This window comes from Cyprinus carpio, chromosome A10 (genome assembly GCF_018340385.1).
Source record: "Cyprinus carpio isolate SPL01 chromosome A10, ASM1834038v1, whole genome shotgun sequence".
Classification (NCBI taxonomy): Eukaryota; Metazoa; Chordata; class Actinopteri; order Cypriniformes; family Cyprinidae; genus Cyprinus; species Cyprinus carpio.
The window spans coordinates 12,128,372-12,153,726 of NC_056581.1; the positions used below are offsets into that span (position 1 = coordinate 12,128,372).

Consider the following 25,355-nt stretch of genomic DNA (forward strand, 5'->3'; position numbering starts at 1 on the left):
CAGTCCTCGTCCTCCGTAAAATGTGTTGCACACATCTGAATATTTGGTTTGAACTGTTCTGGAACAGTGTTGTAAATACAACTTAACCACTGATTTCTAGTTGTGTCCTATTTTGGAAGACCAAACAAAGTAGTTTCGCTTTCACAATGAAACACACAGTGTCACCATGACATGGCGGCGGGCAGCAGCAACAATACTACAGCAAGAATAAAAGTTACGTCTTCTTTCTTTGCGTGCAAATCTTCCCACACGGTGAAAATAAACTAAAACTGAAATAAAATAAATAAAAACTAGATTATATATATATATATATATATATATATATATATATATATATATATATATATATATATATATATATATATATATGTATATTATCTCAATTATACTAAATACACTGATTCATACCAGGACAAACACTTATAGCTCAGCAAATGTATTTTATTTATACAAAACAACAAGGACTACCAAAAAGTTAGTCAAAGAAACATAATTTTGGTTTTTAGAATGAAATACATTTCCTCACAATCTCCAAAACACTCCTTAAAAAAGACAAGTACAATCGTTCACAACAGTCGTCAAATGACAAACTCTTGGCTTTGAAAAGAAGTTGTGGGGGGGGCACACATTCTCTTGTGACCGCAAAGACGGGGATCCATAGACTTAGACGAGACGGACAGACAGAAGCGTCCTCGGCTCAGTTAGGTCATGAAGCTGGCTGGTCAAACAACACATATTGTGCTTTCTATTTTTTTTTTTGTTGTTGTTGTTCTCCAACACAACGAGAGTGCAATATTATTATGCTTTGAAATGCTGCTGTATACATTTCTACAAGAGGTTGGCACATTCAGACATGAACTTATCTATAATATCAGAGCTTTTAACATGATTTCATTTCTTCTTTCATGTATAAATACAATATACTCTTCTTTCCTGGCATCTGGACCCCATGTAAAAAGCTTCAGCGGATGATTATTTACAGTGACAGCATGATGAAAAATGCCCCCATGAAGGTCATAAATAACAATAATAACAATAATTAATAACATAATCAAAAGTCCCAGAATCACACTCTGAAGTCTGTACACACGCGAGTGTACACCACTTCTCTTCGGTTCTTCTCTTCAGCTTCCGAATGAAAACGGAGGGATGTCCAAGTCAAACTTCCTGCATCTAACAGCCTTCCCTTATCTCATCTCCTTGAAGAGATGAAAAAAAAATTGAATTAGAAAAGGTAAACTTTCAAGTTGATATGTTTGATGACAATATGTTAGATGCAAATGCTGTCATTTGAAAGTCTTAAAAAACAGCTTCTAAGATGGTTTTATATGGACAATGCTGGTCTTTATAGCAGCCTGAACATTGTAAAGGCCGTTGTTTCACAGTAGTAATCAAAACTGAAGAGATGGAATAACAACAAAATAAAGGAGACTGCAACAACGAAAGACACCAGCACTGACAAGTGCTTACGTGAGAGGGTTATAAGAAAGCAGCAACTTTAGTTTAAAAGATTACAAAGATATTGTTATTGGTCTTAACTTTTGGAGACAGAATACAGCAGATGCTAGATAAAGATGAAGCTCTCTAGAGCGCATGTGTCGACCGCCTAGGTTTGCATACACCTCAAATGGAGCATAAGTTTGAAAGGTACAGATACAAAAACGAAGTATACTTCGGGCTTAAGACACTAAAACCTTTATGAAAGTTGCCAAAATATACCTTACACTGGTAACCAGTGGTTTTAACTAGTCATTTCAACTGGTCAACCAGCTTAGCTGGTCTATTCAGCAGATAATTGTGGCCTCTCTCAGGACAAAAGAAAGGCTTTTTGGTTTGGTATGTCTATGGACGACTTAATGCAGAAGGGAGTGTCCATCATGTGATGTGACAAGATCTGAGGACACAGAATAAAGGCGATTTCAGAGGCAGACCTCTTCTCCCCTCTTGCTATCAAACACCTATTCACACTCTCTGTCCAACTGGAAAGATAACGCTAACCACCGTGACAGGACAGGGCAACCCGAAACTCTCTCCCCAGGGAATATATAGCCCTCTTTTATGTGGTCTGCCTTTTAGGATCCAGAGGGAGTAACCTGAGAGGGGGTCACACATCTGAAGAGACTCTTCAGCCCATATGGAGTGACCTTAGATGTGCGTAACCCAGTTCCCATCAACCAACTGTTAATTTCTATTGGGAAACACTGTAAAAAAAAAAGTGTTATGGCAACTAGTTCTTCCTAATCTGATTTCTCTATTTGACAGAACTAGTTGTAAATGGTGAGAAACCCTCTTCTAAATGTTAAAAAGTACCATGGTATTACTGTTTTTTTCGGAAATCACTCGATATACAACAAATATTGAAGTATTTTTTTTGTATATTATGATGTGATACCATTACTGTACCATGGCACCACTACTGTACATTTCTGCACAGGGAGAATGATTTATGTATCGCATAGATGCAAAATGTAAAATAAACCACAAGAAGCACTTTAATTGATTTTGCCACAGTAAAAGGGTGTTATCTGCATAATTACAATACAAATGCAATTCAAAATTGACATTATTGAAATTACTAGTAATAAAAATATTATTATTATTAATGCATGTTGAAACCCAAGAAAATGTTGAAATCTTTAGAAAATAATAACCCCCAAATAATGTACACACATTACAATGTAAAAAAAAGTTCTCTGAGCGGTGGAGAATGTACTTCAGAGAAAGTGTCTGATTGCTGGCTAAAAGTACTGTCTTTCTACTACGTGCTAAACAGCCAGATGGACTCAGTCTGTCTAGACTCTTCCACACTTAGTCAATTCTGTCTCGCCAATGAATGAGTGTTAAGAGCAGATAAACTAATGCATATGTTTGCGAGGCTGTGTTTGACTAAGCTTGGCTAATGTTTGAGATTTAGGATTAGGGTTAGGATTTGGGAGGACGAGGATAACATTTCGAAAGCATACACTTAAAAAACACTGTCAGTGTCTTAGTTTTTTTTTGTCTTGAATTACTATAAAAATATCTAAGCATATTGTGCACATGTTTATTGTGCAAGACATTTTCTTGTTTCAAGCAACAAAAAAAAAAAAAAGCTGAAACCTTTGCCTTTATAGTAAAAGCTTATAATAGATAAATTCAAATCTATTTAGAAAACAAGTCTTAATGTAGTGTGCCATTTTCATAAATGAGCATTTTACATAAATGAAGTACAGTAAATAATTTACATGAAAATTTCAAAGAAAATATTACTCTTGTTTTAAGGATTATTAGATGTATTTAGTGGATAAAAAAGACAAAAATACTGATTAGGAAAATGGTTTTCCACAGTGTGAGAAAAGTTACTTGGTCTTACATCATTTCTCTTCCTGCCCGTTCCATGTCCTCGTGATCCTGTTGACCCCCGTGATGATGAACTTCCTGTTGTGGAGCAATTGCTGGACATCTGACCCCGAGACAGGAAGTTGGGCTTGTTGTAAGGAATTAAATCATCTTCTGCTGTGAGCCACATAAACAAAACCATAATGTTAGGGTTCAAAAGTGTATTGATACAATATAACTTTCAATATATATACATCTGAAATTAAATAATATACATGATTTTTTATATACAACATGAAGAAATAATTGTGCCTTTAAGAGACATTAAAAAACATTTAAGCATTTAAAATGAGACTGTCAGGTGTTCTCTAACCATCTATCCGTCTATGAGAAGAGTTTTTCCGATTGGGTGTGCTCTGTTCTCTTCTCTCCATGGAGGAATGGGAGCTGCCCACTCTCTCGAGGGACGTCTGCCCACATTCGAATCCCCCTAGTTGAGCACAGTCGACCTCATCCTCAGGAGGCGGCTCTGGTGGAGGGGGCAGATCTGCAGACATGTGAGCAGCATGTTAAGTATGCGGGAGCAGGATAAATGATTAACTAACTTCATTCTGGAAAAGGCCTGGTCAGTAACTCACCGCCTTGCAGTATATCTCTTCGGTATTGACCGCTCTTGGAGGTTTTCTTCTTCACCTTGGACTTCTGCCCAGGAGGTGTGTGGTCTGCAGAGGGCCTCGCTCGACCTACAAGGGGGGATGGGACACGACAACGAAGTGACTAAAAACAATTGTAGCTATTCTAGAAGTTGCATTTTACTTCTTCTAGAGTAGCAAAACGTCTGTGGCACATTTATATAGAAAACAGAAACACACCTGGCGTGGTGTTGCTGATGTTCTCTACACTTTGGGCAGCTCCTTGGCTCAGGTCCCGTTTATGTGCTGAACGGTGTGGCACAGTGTTGTCAGGGCACTCCTGATTGGCTGACAGGTTTGGGTTGGACTGGGCTAGAGGAGGGCTTGGTGCTCGCGGAACAGCCACTGGACCACACGGCAACCGACTGTCCACAACAAATATGTTCGGTCAGTTAGAACCACATTTGACAGCATGAAATACGATCAGAAAATGACATTACATCTAACTGAAATGCATCCATTCAAAGGATCTCATTGTTTTAACCCAGAGCTGCGGCCAACAAGGCACATGAACACTATTATATGAACTCATATTAAATGAAAATCATAGTAGGCCAAGATCAGCACTTTGTAAAAGTAAATGATCTTCCTAAACTTGGCGCAACCGTAGTCTAGCAGGAAGCTTAATTAGAGTCTCAATATTTGCTCTGTGCCATGATAATCCACAAATACGGAATAAATTATTCATAAAACATGTTTTCTCCTGCAGGAGCAAATAATAACACAAAAAATTCTCCTAAGAGAATGAAAACAAATCATCTATTCTATTAATGCAGAGAACTGAAATGCAGGAGAGTAGTTTCCTGAAAGATGAAGGATGCCTCATATTAAGTATTTTAAAGTGAACATCACCTCGAGAATAAAGCAAATGTCATTTATGCTGCATCTCAAATTTGTTTTGAAATGCACCATAAAGTTTAGAACAAGCACATCTTGTTGACTTATGCACAACTCAAACTGTCAAAAAAGCTATTTATGCTGAAAAATACTACCTGACAAAAAATACAACTCATACAACAAATACAAAATAATTGTGAAATAGTATTTAAAGGTTTACGTGTCTCACCGTGCTATCTGTGGCTGTTCGAGCTGATGCAGGCGTGGTATATCGTGGCAGTGGCCATCGTCTCTGGGAGATGGGGTTAAGGTGGCGGTGGACTGGTGGCTGTAGGATGTGGTGGGGGAAGAAGCCTCTCCTCTAAGATTAGGAGCGGGACCATCCTCCATCACACCGTCCATGAGGTAACTCCTATCCGGGAGAGGAGGACACCACTCTTCCTCATCAGACCTGAGTGAGAAAAAAAGTTTCAATATTACTTACAGGTCTATAAATAAAGTGAAGCCCTAAAAGATGATTAATGCTTTTAAATAATATTATAAATAACATCAACTTTTCTTATCACTCGCTTGCCCTTCTCACTTAGAATGGGAGAATAAGTGACTATGTTTCTGCTCTATAACTAAATTCCCTCATTTTTAGCATAAGGTTAAGTAACTCCAGAACCTCTGCTAAATCAATCACAGCACACTCATCTGCAGTAATCACCAGGCCAATGCAACCGGTGGCATATCGATTCCTGCTGCTGTTGTGTCAAATGAGACAGCCTGGCCTCCAGATAACCATATGCGTGATCGTTTAACTCTCGTGGGTCCAATCCTTACAAAACCGATGGAAAAGAAGTTAAATGCAGTGGCATTTTGAGTGACACTGACTCAATGTTATGCCTTGGGCACTTTGAGGGCAAACCGCTGAGCTGAATAACACCTACACACACTCTTAGTTTAGTACGTATGCGGCTGCTTGGTGTTTCTATTGCGTTCTTGAGCCTCTCTGAGCTGAAGGGTGAGTTATTAAAATTATAGTCATAATGCAGTAACAGAGCCGATGTTCTTGCCTTCAGGCTGCCACAAAGGTTAACCTTATGAGCCACTAGTTCATCACACTTTTGAGGACTAGTGATGAAAATCCAGTCTGGCTGTCAGTGTTGCATTGCTTGCTTGTGCCTTGAACGACGTCTAATGCTCGGAGGAAGGAACTTGAGAAGGGTTGTACCTTTCACTGGCTAATGTGGTTACCGCGGGAGGCTATGTCAAGGTTATCGGATTCACAGACCTTCACTGTGAGTCAGGGCTGGTTAACCGCTGCGGCTAATGTGACTCGGCCCCCGTTAGTGCCCCTCACGGGCAGCTATTGGGCTGAAGTGGCGGCAGAAAGAAATAAGAGCATCTCTACCTGTCAGCGCCCGCGGCCGGGGCATTCTGCGGCTACTGCTGACCGCGCGCTTCACTAACAAGGAACTAATGTGATACAGACCAGGAAAAGAAAACATAATTCAGTCAGGCCGTCATGTGGAAACAGGCCAGATTCAACTGTAGCATATCGCTAACTTTGTTAGCCTCCATATACGGTCTTGTCAACAGCAATCAAACTGCTCTGGCCTTTTGAATTCTGACACTCTTCCTGGAACAATCAACAAAACTTTGTCCAGAAGGTTAAGAGAGGCCATGTTGCCAGCTAGCCAGCATGCTGCAAATTGGTAAAAGATTTCGTCATGTAGAATTGGTAATGAATTCCTGACATGGTGTGTTAGAACTTGAGGTGAGACTTGACATTTGTTTTGTCTGCCAAAGTCCTGACTGGAACACTCTCTGGGCAGCTATTTTCTACTAGTTCAGTTCCTATATAATTGAATAAAGACTGAAAGTTTTTCTCAAGATTGTTTAAATAACGTCACATCCCCATTAGTATTAAAATTGTAGCTTTTTAGTTTAAAATATGCTACAAAAGCTGGCACAGCACTGAAATGAATCTCTAAGCCTTCTAGTGAGTTTCACCTCATGTCCTGGATTAGTTCATCATCGTCTTCCTCTTCACACTCGTCCAGCTCTCCAGAGAGAGGTGGTGGCGGCAACGCATCCATCCAGTTGAGAGATGGCATTTTCACTGGCTTCCCCATCAGTTTCTGCTTTGGTTGTTTTACTGTAGGAAAGCAATTTTTTTTTTTTCCTTAAACATCAACTTAAAAATCTTAAACAAAAGTGTGAAATGTTGCCATGGCAGTTAACTGAAACAAATTTAAGTACAAAAATTACTAAAACTGTAAATTAAAGCTAAATAAAAATATAAAAAAAAAACAATAACTTTGACAAAAGCACATAAAATGACTAAAATGAAAACTGAAAATGTAAAAATCAAAGCTATTTCAAAATATTAAAAAGTACTATAATAGTATATAAATAATTCTAAAGCAACGCTGTTATTCAGCCAAGCACAGGATTTATATTAAGACTGAAGGAAACAGATAAGACTGAAATAATACCGTTATCAGTCTTGGAGCGGTCTGGCTGGGCATACTGAGCATTGGAGGTTCCAGGCTGAGTCATCCAGTGGCTGCCATCTTGTTCAGGGCTGCAGGGCGCCTGGTTGGTGAAAGGCATGATGGGAGTGCTGGCGTAGGGAGTGGTATTTTGAGAGTACTGAGCAGAGAATCTGTGCAGGTCCTCGCTGGTGGGATCAATGGTGCTGTAGATGGGGCCTTCGTTGGAGTCTGTGCTGTACTTCTCGTTTTGACTGAGGTAATTAGAGATTCCCGCCTCTGAGGAAGCGATGGTAAATGAATTAGGGTTTAATTAATGAAACTCTGTGCTGTGGAAACAGTGTTAAAATAACAGTACAACCAGTAGTGTTGTTCTATAAAAGTGAGTCTTACCATTATAGTATCTCTCCGGGGTGTCATGTTTAGATGTACAGCAGTTCACTGAGTCTTTCACATTGTTGTGCACGAGATTAGTAGTTGGCCATGAATCAGCCAGCCACGGGTAATTTCCCATGTTAGCACCCAGCATACCAGGCCTACATATCCAGACATATCCAAAAATATTAATAACTATAGAATGAAATAAAGTCAATGTATTTACACTCTGAATTGATGCTTAGGAAGCAAAAAGTGACATTCACCTTCCATTAAGTCCAGAACATTCTCCATGTGGAAAACCTACTGAAAGAGATGAAAAATATATATATATACAATACAACTTATCCACAGGCAGAAATGATGAAGCTATATGTGAATGATGTGATTGTCAACTAAAATTATCTTCATTAACCAAAATAAAGATGAAAAAGACAAAAAACTAAAAATATATATATTACACACACACACACACACACACACACACACACACACACACACATACACACATATATATATATATTTTCTTCTAATATATATATATATATATATATATATATATATATATAATATATATATATATTAGAAAAACAAAAACTAACAAAAATGGCAAAAGCACATAAAATTACAAAAAATTTAAACTAAAATGAAACTGAAAATATAGAAATAAAAACAAATACAATATATAAATAAAAAATAAAGCAAAATAAATACTATAACAGTATATAAAATAACACTGCTAAATCATTATTTAATGTCAAATGTGATTTGGGTGTGATATGTGCATGCGTACCCGCAGGTGTGTATGCAAATGATGCTGTGTAATGGCTGAGCTCTTTTCTCTTCTTCTTCCGTCTGCAGTAGATCCACACACTGAATCCCATAAGGATTACCCAGCATGCCCCGCCAATGCCTGCGATGAAGGCAGGCTGCTTCCACTACGTCTGAGATCTGCTCAGCCCAGACTTACATTCTCGTCAGATTCGCTACCTCCACCTGTGACTGTAGGCCGCTCTGCGGGCAATTCTGAAAAGGAGAAAGAGAGAGAGAAAAAGAGAGCTAAGACAGATCAAAGTGTTACTCAGACAGAATGTCTTAATAGGACTCAGCTTATTGGAAAGAATTAAGCAATTTAGTCTCTTAGCGGGACTCAAAGAGAATTTAGACAATTTTTGGTACTTTTACTCCACAAGTCCATCACTCCACTGTTTAATTTTATTCAGTTTAATAGTCACGGCTGTTTTTAGCAAGCACTCACTGATAATCACAGATACAGGCTGGCTGTGTGTGCCCACTCCTGCGCTGGTTACCGCCGCCACCTCCACCTGGTACAACACACCGGGTAGAAGCCCCTTTAACAAAGTGGTCAGCACGTTCCCGTCCACAGTCTGATTGATGTGGTAGCGCGTCTGAGAGTCGTTACCCAGACACCAAACCTAAAAAAGAGATTAAACTGTATTTTGACACATCATGCAGCATTTTTAATTATACTGTGAATAGACAAGTTACTTTTTTTATGCATGTATTTGGGGCATAAGAAGTTTGTTTTGTTTCTGTTGTCTGACTTTTGCAATCTGAAATATACCTTATACTCTTGGATGACTCCATTTTGCATCTCAGTGGGAGGAGGCTGCCATGATACACTGACGCTTGAGCTGTTGCTGAGCTTGACTGTTGTTACGGTTACAGCAAGAGGGGGGGCACTGGGAACTGGAAGAGAATTAAGTTAAAATTACATTTTGAAAAGTGAGTGACCACATTAGCCCTCTCCATAATTTTATTTGCCTGAATGAAGCGATTCATCTTCATATTATGTACAACAGAACAGAACTGAGTCAGGCTGGGCTGAATGAACCCGAATTGAATTGATTAGAACAAAATTAAATTGGAGTGCATCAAATGGAAACTGAAAGAGATTGCAGATTTCTCACCCTCCTCTGGAGTGCGAAACGTCAGCGGGCGGCTGTCCATGCCCTGGAACTCGTTAAAGTAGGGTCGTATTTTAATCTCGTACTCCGTGCCTTTGAGCAGTTTAGCGATGACAGCGCTACGCTCCGTCGCAGCTTTCACTTCCTGCTGGGACCAGGAGCCGCCAACAGGGCGATAAAGCAGACGATAACCCTGGATGTACTGAGACTGGCGATCGACCTGACAGATGGAAAGAGGGAGAGACCGAGACAGAGAAATGAGACAAGGTGAGCCGGCAGGAGAATCAAGGGGCTGATTTGGAGCACAGATATTAGTTGCACTCACATTCCAGCTGATCTTCATGCTGGATGCTTAGCTGTCAAACAGCACTGGTTCGTGAAGCTGCACAGCCATCTCTCCCAGCTCCCTCTGCACCTGCCGATGGTCCACACCTGCAAAAGAACAGAACTCCCAACAAAAAAAACAAAAAACTCCCAATATTAACATCTTTAAATTATGCAAATATATGAATTTAGAATATATCATGAAAATGGTTAAAACCACCAAATAATAGGTCATATTAATATATATATGTTTAGCCCCAGTCCACACTGAATGGAATTGATTTATATGTAATCTTTTAAAACAGGCACAATTATTTTGCTTTTCACCTGTAATTTTTTTGTATTCTTAAAATTTATATGACATATAATTTGTATAACATTTTCACAAATTTTTTAAGATCTCTATTTAAAAAGGTCATAAGATAAAATTAATTGGTCCCCTGTGTACAGACCTTGTGTGCGTACAGGCTCTGAGATGGGGCTGGGGTCACTCAGGCCGTAAGCATTGAGCGCTCGCACAATGAACATGTAAATGGTATTCGGAGACAGTCCAGTGACCGTGTGCTTCTCCAATTTCACAAAATCTGCAACCGTCTGCCATGTACTCCCTGCTGATTGGCTGAAAGAGGAGATAGAAAGATTATATTGCTACATTAAATTATTCATCAAATTTACATGAACATCAATTACATATGTGTTTATTTATGCTCTACAATATCAAAACAAGAAGATTTATACAGCTGAATCTGAACAAAACATCAATACACCAATGTTTTGTCCTACGTTTGTCCCGAAGCTGTTGTATGGCATTAGAGAGAGGAGGCTTTAGCAGCAAAGTCAGTGTCATAGATGTTTATCTGCACTCTTTTGATTGTCATTACACGTGTCTGTTTAATGACCCGGCTCTTCTGTGATGCTATTCTTGTACCCTTTGGCTTGACAGTGCATGGCGTGACTAGAAAAATGATCTCTGTGGTGATAGATTTATTTATGGCACAGACTAGGCTTGTCATAATGCAGTCAAAGCACTGCATGTAATGGATTCTGAACTGAGAGTTCTTTAAATATAAACCGAAAACATTGGCTGATTCTGTACAGGGATACATTTCAGCATTAATTTAAGAACATACTGCTTTTTGTTAACATCCAGATCACGCCTAAACATACAAGGAATAGTCAACTTAACTTAATGGGAAACCAAGAGAGCTACTTTGATGGTGGTGTACAGGGTGGACAAGATTCATACAACGCATCCCCCTCTAATAAACAATGAACGTTAAGCACAGACATCTGTCTGTGCCAGAAGGGCTTTGAGATGTTCCCTCTTCACTTGTCTGTGGTTAAACCATCATCCTTGTTTAGAGCAGCGGTCACGTGCGGCATGTTCAAGGTTTATTTTTCCCCCCGTGGCAAAAACTCCTGCCGCAGACACAAAGCCAATAAAAGCCCCCCCTCTTCCTTTTTTCCCTTTCCTTCCCCCCGACCTGCACACATTAGGCCAAAGCCATCAAAATGCTGGGGAACCTCGTAATATTCCTTCAGCAGCCCACCGATAGAAGTGATAAATCCAAGGTCACTTTGCTATCAGCTGGGATGGAAGAAAGGCTGAGGCATAGACAATTCCTGTTTCTCCAGCAGGACTGTGATTGGGGGCTCCTGCACGCACATAAAAGTGCATAATTTCTAAAAGTGGGCTGCAAAATAAACCTTTTTTTTTCACTGTATTGAGGTGTCAAAATCCTAAACCCAAAAGCCTAAATCCTCCTCATCTGCAATCTCAATTCTTTTCCATCCCTCATTTGCTCTGCAACACCCTCCTACCTCCCTTTTCCTAGCGTTCCCGTGTTCCACAGCACCTCAGGGTAGGAAATTTTACAGCAAACGCCCCTTTCAGTCCCACAGCACTCTATAAAGAATCAATTTTAAAGATGTGGGGCCATGCTAACTGTTACCCAGGGGGGCAAGGGAAAGACAGAGACATAGTGTGTGAAATATGAAATACAGCAAGAATAAAAATGTGTTGTGTGTGTGTTGTGTGTGTGTGTGTGGCATTCTACATCTCCACTGCCGAATAGCCGGTTTTGCTGTCAGCCCTTCTAAGGACTGCAGGACCCCTTGGTTCTGTAATTAGAGGTAGCCCCATTTCAGGCAGCTTACAATAGCTTAAAGAAATGTCTGTGTGGACTACATTTGAATTCATTAGCAAATCATACAGAGACCCTCAGCTTTCAGAGCGAGCACATTTCTCAAGCTGACTTTGCATGAACAAACTTCTAGCAGACTGAACAAACACCAAAACAGCTACTGCAAGGTTTTTTTTTTTCTTCATGTCCAGGACACAAAAATTAACTATCCCCTTATGAGGGACCCTGTTTGGAAATTATAAAAGCATTTTTTTGTATGTATTACAAACCCATTTATATTGTGTGAGATTATGCTAAATTAAATAATTGGCCTTTTGATAATATTAAAGCAAATCGATACTAAAATAAATAGTTTCCATGTTTTACTGACAAAAAGCTGAGAGCATGCATTTTTCTGTTCATTGTATAAAAGTAAAAAAAAAAGATGATCTTTAGAGCTGCCAAGAGAATAAAATAAGCATAATTAATCTCAAAACTTCGACCAAGTCCCTTGAGAAAGTTAAATCAAATTCAGAAAACATGTTTTAAATTGAGTGAAATTAAACATTAAAACGTAACAGTGAAACTGCTAGATGCAAGTGAAAACACACACACACACACACACACACATACATACAATACCACACACACATATATATATATATATATATATATATAATATAATATATATAGTATATATATATAATATATATATTTTTTTTTTTTTTTTTTTCTCTATTCAATTTTTACTAAGAAAAGCTTCTTATTCGTGACAGCACCTTTTCCTTTATTTGCCATGACTGTCACACTCGCTGAAGCTCCATTATTGTGATTAACCATGTTCACCAAGCACATTTATAAAAACTAAATTGAAATAAAACAATTCAGGAATCGTGATGATGCCAAAACCATGAACTCATAACTGCCCACCTAACTTAGCCTGCCCTAAGATATGCCGATATGCAGAAGTTAGCCAATCAAAACAGAGGCCATTTACATAACAGGCAGTTGCAAGCCTCTTAATAAGAGAGTGGAAAATGGTCACGTAAAGCTAAATTACTAAACTGGCACAAACCTATATGTGTAAAATAATTCAATAATTCATAAAACTATAAATAAGCCAGAGTTCTCCGGTCTGTGTCTGAAATTCAATTGTAGAACACCAATACAGTTGCTATTAATTTAGATCTCTCTGGCAGTAGGTTGCCGCCTGAGGGAAGTGATTCATGTAGCAGGCAGGGATGATGAGATGTAAGCGCAGCATTTAGTTTGCCCTCGCATGACTGTGAGGAGCAGTAAGCAGTAGAGCGGGGGAAAGGGGTCAGGGACGGGGCAGGCACTCGGTGGTATTACCCCGTCTGTCACGGCTGACCAGCGACGCTAAGACAGTGACAGGGAATTAATAAAAAAAGAAGAATAGACCCCTGTAGTAGCCTCTGGCAAGAAACAATATTATCTTGGGTAGGAAGGAAAACAAACAGGAAGCGTACCAGAATGGAGAAATGCGTACAGTGTGCACTAACTCACCTGAAAGCCTCAATGATGTAAGAGGGTCACAGCCGCGCCGCCTTCATGTGCATTTGGTTGCCATGTCAGGGGTCACACTGTTACTGTCACACATCAGTTACGATGGGTTTCTGGGGTGGACCGGTCCGGGCAGCTGGTAGGGCTCTGAAACCGGGGGGTACAGAGAGACCGCCACTCTCTGTAAAGATAGATTAGGATATTAGCATGCTGTCTTCATACTGGTCCCAAGTTATCATTCCATGAGCTATGGTTCTGTTTGCAGAATCTATCAGAAAACAGTTGCTGTTTCCGTATTAGTCTAGATTTATAGGACATTATAACAGAAATCAATATTGAACAGGAAAATTCTTGAGTCTCAGGTCAGCACTTCTCCATAAGCTGACATATGGTAGATGGACGCATATATCTGCTGAGCAAACTCCGCAACAGAAGGTGGCTTCTTTCAGCTGATTTATAGCAGTTTTAAAGATGATATGATGCAGTTTTTGTCAAAGATAGGACACATAAAGGTGATGATAGATAGCACATCTATCTGTGGAGAGTGTGTGTGTGTGTGTGTGTTTGTGTGTGTGTGTGTGTGTTTTTTTTACCCCTTTTACTGCGAGTACACCACTCCAGCTTGTCTCTTCCACTCAAACTAGAGGCAACACAGGTGTACAGGCCCCAGAGTCCGTTTTCCTAGCAACAGCCAGGTTCAGGGTCAGCATTTGTATGGTAAACTCGAGCACAATGAAATTCCTCAAAATTGCCTATTATTTCACAGACTCTTGACCAAATGAGCACAAATTCCTCAAAATTGCCTATTATTTCACAATAATACAGGATCAACGGTTATTACTACTGAAGTTAGCGACAGGAAGAAAATAATGTGCTGTTGTGAAACCTAGTGAGCTGCATATGTTGGCATATTTTTTTGACAGGCACATAGGCATGTACCTAATGCAGAGACAAAATAAATTACTTCTATTTACAGGAAAACCCCCACTGTAACCTGTATCTTTACTTTTTACAAAGATAAAAGAATGAATTTTCTATTAATTTTTCAATGCTGAAAATAGTTTATGTTTCTACACCAATTTTGTGGAAAACGACGAGAATACATTTTTTTTTTAGGAATTCTTTGATTATTAGAAAGTTCAAAAGAACTGCATTTTATTTTGAAAGGAGAACTTTATAAATGTCTTTAAAACCTGACTTTTTATCAATGTAATGCATCCATGCTGAAAAAAAAAAAGAAGTACTTTATGTCTATCATCTGAGCTAGCATGGGTTTATTGAATGCTCAGAAAGAAAAAAAGGAAATATAAAGACAAATTGTCCATGGTGGGGGGAGGGGTGAGGGGCCATTAAACAATTTTTTGACCACAGGGCCGAGGGGAGAAGGTCCCTGCAGAAAAATTGCTTACGCCAGTGGGAGAGATGTAGTAAAGCTTTTCTCTCTTTCTATCTCTCTCCGTGACAGTGATCTAATAGTGCTGCCAGCTCAGGGGCCACCAATGACACGTCTCTGAGGATTTTCCCGACTCATCGTGATGCACACATCATTCCCCCACACCATGACCTCGAAGTACTGTCTCTTTCCTTGTGATGTGTCTGGTTTCGTTGCTTAATCTCGTTTTTCATGTAGCGAGACCGAGCATAATACAGTACAATGTTAGCTGAATTAAACAGCAGCTGTCGTAAACAGCAATATTAGTAGAAACAGCCAGAAAATGTCTTGTCTGAAACTCAGTCCATGTAACTGAAGAGTAGTTTTGTATATCCTCCAGGCAGTACAGGAGGTGTGTTTGAGAGTGTTTTATTTTGGTCATTTATGAATCTCTCCTAGAAGGAAGAAAGAGAGCCACCACAACACAAGGTGTAAAAAACCAGTTTTCTCTCTGTGACCTTTTGCTCTTTTTGAGTGATAACCTCAATTGGTTAGACCTCTGCTGTGCTGGCTAGTCATGGGGTGGAAAACTGGAAGAGCTGAGAGAGAGGTAAGCAACTGGGCATCGCCTGATAATCGGATGGATGGCAGCTCCCTGGGCGATCAGCGCTAAACACACTTAAAAATGCCACATGAGTGGGAAAGGAGAAGGAGTGGGTCCGGGAGACAAATATTTTTTGATAATTATGCATTAAGACAAAAACAAAATCCTCCTCTACCTCCTTTAAAGGGATAAAGAATCACGCTTCTGTCATTATTATTCACCCTCATCTCATTCCCAAACCCTTATGACTTTTTCTGTCTTCCGGTGGAACACAAAAGATTATATTTTGTGCAGAACATGATTACCCCCGAAAGTTAAATGTACTAACAATGACTGACTAAAACTGAAATAAAAAGGTAAGCTAATCGGAAATAGAAATTAAGAAAAAAGAAAACTGACAAAAGCACATAAAATTACTAAACCAAATTTAAAAAAAAAAATACATAAAAAAAAAAAAAATAAATAAAAACTAAAAAAAAATATAAAAAAAAACAAACAAAAGCATAAAAATTATATATATACATATATATATAGATATAGTATTAGTAATATAGTATATATATATATATATATATAATCTAATATATATATATAGATATGCTTTCATGGTTTTTTTTCTCTTGTCATTTTGCAGCTTGAAAGCCCCATCCTCATTCACTTTTCATTACACAAAAAATACTGGCCCAGGATATTCTTCAAAAATTATCCCTTTACAACAACAAAAAGCCATACAGCTTTTGGAACAAAAAATAAATCACGGAATTTTGGGGGTGAACTATTCCAAGCTATTAGTTTTCCCGGACTAAAACACACTCATTCTTCGTTCACATTTCTTTTTTTTCCTCACTCCCCCTGGCACAGTTGAGAGCAGGCCATTTCTGGTGGATTTCCCCAGTCATAATGGCACCTTTTTCACAACGTGCTCTCTTTCTCTCTCCTTCCCTCACACGCATCTACCATCTGTGCAACACCCAGTCTCCGTGCCCCCTTGTGCTCTCCATCATGCCAGGTAATCGTGAACTAAAGGGGCCAACAGAGGCAAACAGACCAGAGAGGATAGGGCCAACACCAGAGCCACAAGATGCCCATTTGAACAACCAGCATGCAATGCTTAACACAATGCCAAATAAACAAAACTCCAACTCAAAAGCCTAAATTCTTACTGATAAACGAGGCTGCTACTTAAATTGGCAAAAGATTTTGGCGCTAGCTGTCCATGAAAGCCGACTGTACTGAATATCAAGGTCCACATTAAAGTGTTGCAAACATTGCAGAGAGTACAGGATTGCTGAGAGTAGCACATAAAGATTGCTAGCCTCCCCACGGTTTTCTATTCTCCCAGAATGAGCTTTAATTAAGGCTGAATGACTTTCTGTTAATCCTTCCCGGGGCACAATCAATTAACACATCAGGCCCTGTTTCACGTCCGTGTGCCATGACCTCAGGCGAAACCTGCAATCGCAGCACACCCCTGAGGCCTTTGAGGAAGCATGCCCTAACACTAACGACAGCACACACTCTCATTACAATTATAATTACTGGGTTTATCGCAGTGCACAAACTCTTGCATGAGCAGACTGGGGTCACCCCAAAACCATCCCATGGAGCAAGTATTAAAAATCGATCTGCTAATTAAGCCTGCCTGTTTGCTGTAACTCAATTGGTGTTTTTATGCCCCAGCCATTGATCTGATAGCAATAATGACATTTTTTACAGCAATCATCTGTGTCTAAACGTCACATCGGCGTGTCTGAAAATGCATGGCAAGGGAAATCTGTTTCATATGGGAATATCGTATAATAGCATATTGTGTCTGTCAAGGAAGAGCCAACATGCAATGAAGAGGGCTTGATTTAAAAACAAAAAAACCAACATATGTTCCATATCCCTGGGGGATTAGCATTTTGGAAAATAAAGCCATAAATGCTAAAAAACAAACCCTCATGAGCAAACACTTAAAAACGATCTTGAGTGAAGTACCTGCAGGGCTGTGATTTGTAAAGTGCCCGTTTTCCCATTAGGCCCTTCGCGCCCGTCGCTGCCAAGGATTCTCTGGGCCGTCGCGCGCGCTCAACCCATGCTTGGATGCTCGGGAAGAGGGTTGCCCCATCACGTGGCACTGCAATTGGGCAGAGGTGCCTGGAACGAGCGTCTGGTTGGCCGGTCCTTGGCGGATGATGGGAGGGATCCGGTCGGATGGGGCTAAGGGTGAAGAGAATGAGAGAGGCGTGGGCCACAAGAACCAAATTTGCATGTAACACCACCATATCTACCAAAAAACCCACGTTTCCAGCTCGTTCAAATTATACACAAGAGATTGTTGAAAAAAGACCACACTATGAATTATGCTGATTGAGATTCTGAGAGTAAGATGATAATAAAATACAATATCTTCATGCAATCAGACATATAATGACAAAAACAAATACATTAACTAATGCATCAAATTAACGTCCAGTGCTAAATTCAAAAGTTAAAGAAAAACTAAAAAAAATAAAATCACTGAATTTAACTGCCCATTTGTTTCACTCTTACAGCCTGCCAAACAGAAAAGATCAGCAATTCACCTGATTTTTAGTAGATCAATGACACAGGCCTCTGGATATAATTTGATTGAGTTGCGGTGCAGCTATAAACTCTTTTTAAAATGAATGTAAAATGTTATTGCATAGTGGAACTAAGCCAAATGCATATCATAATCACCTTTAGCAGGCTGTGATGTGTTATAAATAAAATTATTCTGTGCTTTTACGCTTGCTGTACAACATTTATGGGTCAAGAACTGGTATAGATGGACTACTCTAAAGATGCAGGGTATTAAATTCACAAAATTTCCTTCCCCAAGCAAGATTATGCAGCTTTTATGAAATCATCGAGTTGGTGGAGGTGGTTCGGACTAATGCTGTGCTCTGCTTAAGGACATTATATATATATATAGAATATATATAATATATATATATAAGTATCTATATATATTATAGATATATAGTATATATATATATATATATATCTATACTGTACTGTACTGTGCAAAAGTACTAACATTAGTACAGTAATAATCCAGTGAGATTTCTGTATGCACAAGGAGTCTGACACAGAGATCTGATCTCACCATCATCCAGTCCATCTGGGATTACATAAAGACATAAAACAGACTAAATCCAGAAGAAAACTGTGGCCAAACATCTCCAAGGCACTAAAAGAAACCTACCTGCAAAGTTACCTGAAAAAACTATGTGCAAGTGTACCCTCGGACAAAAGCTGTTTTAAATAAACAAAAAGGGTGGTTTGCAACAAATGTTGTTCCTTCATGTAAACGAATAAATAAATAAAAAAAAATCTCACTTGGATTATACATTAATGACAAAGGGACTCCTGTTTGGACGTAAAGGGAATGTTAACAAACTGAATGTTTTTCTACTGGGACACAAAAACAAAAAATATTGCTACGATTTTCGGCAGCATTATATTTTACTACTGCTGGGCCCGGCCGCCTAGGCGAGTGAATTCGGAGAAATTATTATATACTATTCAACCTATTAGATATTAAGCAGCAAATCTGTTTTCACAACATTGATACTAGAGTATAAGAAGGACCGTTTTCTTGAGCAGCCAAATCTCATTGCATAGACTTATGGAAACATTTGCTGAAGGATCTATGTGAACACTGGAATGGTCCCCTGGAGTAATGATTATGGTGCTGAAAGGAATTCACAGAGTCGCAGGAAAAAAATTACACAAACAGAAACCAGTTATATATTAAAATGCCAATATTTTTACAATATAAGCTTGTGACATGTTAAATGTATCTTGCGTTTCACCACAATAAATGCAGCCTTCTTTCTCACAATTCTGAAACAACATCTTAGCCAGCCTAAAAGCTGGTAATGGCTAGGCGTTTGTAAATGGCTTTGTTTGAACAAGATGGCTTTTAGCCCGACACAAAATCGCGCGCTTAAATACATTTTTTGAAAAGAAAAACATGAAAATCATGTAAAGCTGTAAAGAAACAGCAATTTATCTAAGATTATTTCCACAGTCAACATTACTGATGTCATATTTTATGTAATATCATGTACATTACCTCTAATGTATCGCTAACAGCATGGATAAGAACAAAAACAATGTCCGTTTTACTCTGCCTGCAAATTTTTTCTACACAGGTGATGTAATTGCGAACTTTGTTTGTCAGGTTGAAAGGCGTACTATACAGCAATATAGCATGTAAAATGCACGATAAAATGTGGCATTTTCAACACTGCACTCTGCGTCAAGACTTCACTCCTATAATAATTACAGTAGCCTGTGTTGCTCTCTACACTACATGATTTATTCTTTCCATTTGTCCTGTTATCTTTCAGCTGCATCTCCCTTCTATATAGGACCACTGTGTGAATTGGCTTACACCCCGGTGCGCGCCTGTGTTTTTCCATGATGTAATTTTTTTACATTATTTGTTTTTGACTACCAACTGAAATCCTACTGTCATGTTGACCTAAGCAAGGAGAAAAGTCCCATAGATAAAACTAAGGTTGACAATTCGGGACTATACTTTAGTATATCTCATTTGAAAAAAAACCAAGCACCTCCGGGGAAAGGCAGCGAGCCTGCATCTCTGACATTTTTCCCCTCCCTTTCACTGCGGTAAGAAAAAGAAAAGACCATAAGGTCATAAAGAAGACGAGGGCTGTATTGCTCAAACAAAACCCGGTTGTGTTGTGTTTCTACTCTGATGTGAATTTTTCATAGTTCACACACGAGAACCACATCCCCTTGGTAGCGCCAGTGACCCCGTGCGGTGCTCCCATGTCCTTCCTTTTATCATTTTCATGGTGTATCATGTTAATTGGAACCTTTACAGCAACAACCATCATTGGTTTTATGCCAACATTTCCAGGGTCATCATCCTTATATTTCCACAACAGTCCAGCAGGGGTTTTTTGGGATATGTTGCATTATATTACAATAGTCTATTTTTTTTTACAGGCAACACGTGTTTCAAATATTTGGCATACGCATTAGGCGGAGGTTTTTTCATGAACATAAGCGCTCTACCACATTTGAGTACACACACACAGGTTTTATCTTGTTACCACAGCGGAGCATGACCGACAGATAGTGGCATATGGGTTCCTGGGTTATTGTTGCATAGCTCGATTGTGCCCTGTCCTTTGCTGAAAAAAGTACGTCTCCAGAGCTTTTCCGTCTGGCGGTTCTAATCTTTCCAGTTGCAGAACGCAGAAATTTGAATTTGGGGCAGGCTTTGAAGATTTTTTTCTTTACCTTTTCTTTTGGTTTTAGAGCAAAAAGGCTACGGCGGCAAGAAGGTGGCAATTTGTTCAAACACACAACAAAATAATATGACTCCAAATCTTGTTAAAAGGCCTCACAAACTTAAGCAAGTTCAATTTACATGTACCAGTCTCGTCTGGACCTTTCAATGGTAGTTAGAGTGAGTATTAACAATAGTCAATATCACGGGGCTACACTCCACCCGCCAGTGTTTGATGTAGCTGGTGAGGGTATATGAAAGGGGCAACTGTATGTGTGTGTGTCCAACCACCCGCTAAGTTAAAAGCATTTACTCAACACTCACTGCTTTCCTCCACCGTCTCCCAGCAGGGGCTTTGGTTCTCTAAGATGCTATCTGTCTCCCCTTCTACCTTGTCGCTACACTGATGGGCCTGACAGATGTAGTACCCCGAAATCCACGCTGTGCACATCTGTAATGGTCAGCCTCTCCACTTTAACGACACAGAAAAACTGCCTGTGCTTGGTGAAGGTGGCTGACTGGAAACAGCAGACCTGTTCAAATCAACAACAATACTGTTACACATGATGATAAACTCACATTTAACGTTGATGTTTTTTTAGCTATCTATAGCTCAGAAATACTCGCATAGAATAACTTCAGAAAAAGATTAACGTCCCTTACACAAAAGAACCAATATAAAACGTATATGCCTTGTATTCCTTCTTTAAACCTGAAAAAAATAATCACAGTCCCGCCCACCTAAATCCCTAACTGGACAAGGTCATAACTTGAAAAGAATAACGACGCAGCACAATCGGCCCTTCTAAAGCTGCTTATTACTTGAATTCTATTCATGCAGCTATAAAAACCAGGCTAGAGTTTGACAATTATAATTAATACATTTAATTAATATTCTTCAAGATTTTGTAAAATTATTTTCTTCTTTCCAATCACAGTTCTAAAATTATCTTTATTATTTTTAAATTTTATCACACAGGTATAAGATTATTTGGCTGATATTAATTTATGACTCATCACAATTCACTTAGATTTTAAGAGCTTGGTATGAAATGGCTGATTTGGGCATTTACAATAATCTAGAACATCACAAGACGGACTCATCAGTGTGATACTCGTGGGTTAAATTTAGGTGACATAGCTAGAGATTCATGTTCCACAAATGGGGCCAAACAATAGCTCAGCAAATATCTCAGCTGGTGTTTTAGAGCAGGGGGGTCAGGAAGAATGCCAGATACCTTCAAAAGTCAAAGGAGTTTTTAAAAAAGAGTCTTCCTCCTTTAGCACGAGGCTGCAAACACTGACAGCTGCGCTAAATTATACCTTGTTTTTCACCTATTTGTGGCAGTGTGTGGTGTGCACTTGTTTCATTTTTGGGGATAATCCATGACCCCCTCACCCCGGCCCTCTGGCATATGACTGGACTCACCTCCTCCCCAGTACTGTTATATATCCACTGACCTCACAGATCGGTTGCATACACGAGAAAACCCCGAAATCGCCGAGAATAGACGAGAAGATGAACCGCAAGAGAGAGTTCATGTGCCCTCGGTAGTAACGGCCGCTATTTGATCACCTCTGGCCTTGACACACTCTGCTAAAAAAAAAAAAGAAGGATGAAGGGATATTAATAAGAAAGATGGAGGGAGGGATCATGGGAACTGGTTTCCTTCCTCTGAAATGCTTTTAGCCCAAACCACGAGGCTTATATCTTCATTTCTTCTGCTGCGTGCTTTATTAATAGGGACATGAGTGTGTTATCTAGCTGGCCCAGGGACATGTTCCAATCCTCCTCTGACCCAATGAGGAGACACGAATGTGACACCAAGCTCCTGCAGAAACCCTGAGTTCCTTCTAACCCCGGTGAATGGCCTGTCACCGTCTCTAAACTGGCTGCAAGGCATCCTCTCTCTATTTCTTTCTCTTTGTCTGGACTCTGAAACCCTTTGAAAAAAAAAAAAAACCTGTGTAGTTTCTTCTTGCTTCTTTATAATGTTACACTGAATATTTTTGAGATTCACCTACATATAAACCATTGTATTACTCCGTAATCACACACAACACTGACTCGATGCGACAGTTACGTGCATGATTATTTTAGCTGTCACTGCCTATGCATTGTATGTATTGTCAACTTGTAATTATGTTTTTGCTGTCCCTGTCAGCAAACATACTTGATTACAAGTGAAGTCAATACTCATGATTCAAAGACTGACCCAGCCATTGACATTTGTTTTCAGAGCAAAGTCTAACTGCTACTGCCTCCCTCACCGTTAGATCGAGGTCTCGGACATCATCCTACATCCAGGTGAGATCAGATGAATAATGAAAAAACTAACATCCATCAGATTCCCAGCCTATATGGGCACTAGACTTGCCCTTCGTTCCACTCACAGAGATCTTTAGAAAGTGTCACTCACAGATCCACAGTGGTGCCAACATCTTCCTATAATAATACATACGTCGAGTGACCCTCAAAAAAGAATTTATGGACAGTCTGGTCACACATTAAAAAAAAGAATTTATTACATTACACTACAAAAAAGTAGCAAAAAAAAAAAAAAGCAAAGTGATCGCAATACCACTTTTTGCAACGATATTTCATTCCTTTCAAAAAACTATATACAGTTCGTTTTTTGCACAAGATTTTTTTTTCAATACCATAATATACTTGATCACAATACCTTAGAGTCTGACCCTTTCACAATGAAGTATTTGGCAGATACCTTTTGAGATTGTGACTGACTACTGTAAGGGTTTGTCCCCGGCATGCATCTGTGTACTGTTGTCTCTTACCTGACTGCCTTCTTCCTTCTTTCTGCCAGAACACAGCGGGAGGGGGATTCCCCTTTTTTCCACAAAGAAAGGTGACAGTACGGCCTTGGGCAGAGATCTGATCCCGCGGACGCACCACGATCTGAGGAGGAACTGAAGAGGAGAAAAGAAACTTATGAAGCTGCAGATCCATACACAACAAAATCAAGACCCTATAGAGTCTATATTGAGTTTCTGGAATGTTCTGTCTATCTATATACCTCCTCCAAGGTGAGACCATCCTACAGTTACAGCAGAGTCTGGCAGCTTTGTTTAGTCTAAACTTGATTCTCCAAGGAGAAGAAAACTGTGTGTGTGTTTAGTTCTGCTGGCGGCATGCAGTAAAGCTGTCATAGCTGATATTGTACATAGTGCCACATTCTGGTTACCAGTTCTGCACAAGAAGATAAGGTAGTGTAGAGTGTCTTTACTAAGCAAACAGCACTCTGAGCTATGAAGTTTGTGTTAAACTAAGTCAAAGGTCGTCGTACAGTAACCCTCACTATATTTAGCTGAAAATATGTAACAAAATCAAACACTGACAACCCTTTACCCATACAACAGTCAGGATTTGCTGTGAAAAGCATGACAAAAACTAATCCACATACCATTTTATGGGAATGCTTTGACACAAAGCAGTGCTTTTAAAAACCTCAAGTGGGGCTAAAAACAAATACATATAATTACTGAAGGCAGAGGTTTCCAGTGCTGGTCTATCTGAGCAGAGAGAGATGGATATAAAGAGCTTAATTATTGTCACAGTCTTTCTTCTCTGTGCCTGCAGAGATACTTTAAAGCACATGACAGCACATCTGATGCAGTGCTGAAGAGCCCTTATCTTGGGGGATATGCGGGGTGTAGAGCAAATATACATCATATATTAGTAATCTGGCCTCTTTCGCCTGATGTTACATTTTCTGTCCATTAATGAGGGTCTGGATATAAATGAGGACCTCTCAAACTCCCCAAGAGCATCATTGGGTGGCCAATGGGTTTTCTCTCATCTATCTCTCTCTGGGATCCATTCCTCCATCCCATTCACTTTCTCTTTTTTTCATCTCTTTGATGAGGACCGTGTTGGCTTTCTTTCTTCTCGCCGCAGCTGCTTGGTTCTTGCCCTTAGTGTGAGTTTGATCAATGGTTGTTCGTGATGGATGCTAATCTGCTGGTCTTATCTGCCCTGCAGCCATTATCTACCCAGCAACATCACAAGGCCTTGAACAGTTTCAACCCAGACCCACACATATTGTGTGTGTGTGATGAATTATATCACTTAAATCCTGTTAAAATGTGTTAAAATTGATGCAATTTTTTAAAATGTTGCTTGAGACCTGTGTTCAGTTTTGTGTTTTCCTGCACAAGAAATGTGCCTGAATGAGGTCAGATGAACCCAAAAGGAGTTAAGAATTACTAGTCGATTAGTTGTACTCAAAAATATGTAGTTTTGCATATTTTTCCTACTTATCTGTCTTTTTTGGGGGATAGATGGATGGGATGTTCAGTATATTCCACTTGTCATGTCAATTGAACTTTCTGTGAGGAGTTGGCCATTTCAATTAAAATTCTCACTCAACAATTGAAAGGAAGCCAATTTTTTAATTGTGCCTAAGCCTGATACTTTAGGAATATTAGTTCCCATATTAGTAGAGGATGCTGCATGATAGACGGGGTTTGGAATTTTAGCAGCGACGG

The 25,355-nt window shown here is 39.4% G+C and overlaps 1 pseudogene; it reads right to left on the reverse strand.

The window, feature by feature from the left end:
* Positions 1–420: 420 nt before the first annotated feature.
* Positions 421–25,355, reverse strand: part of LOC109098039 — a 120,340-nt pseudogene continuing 95,405 nt past the window's right edge.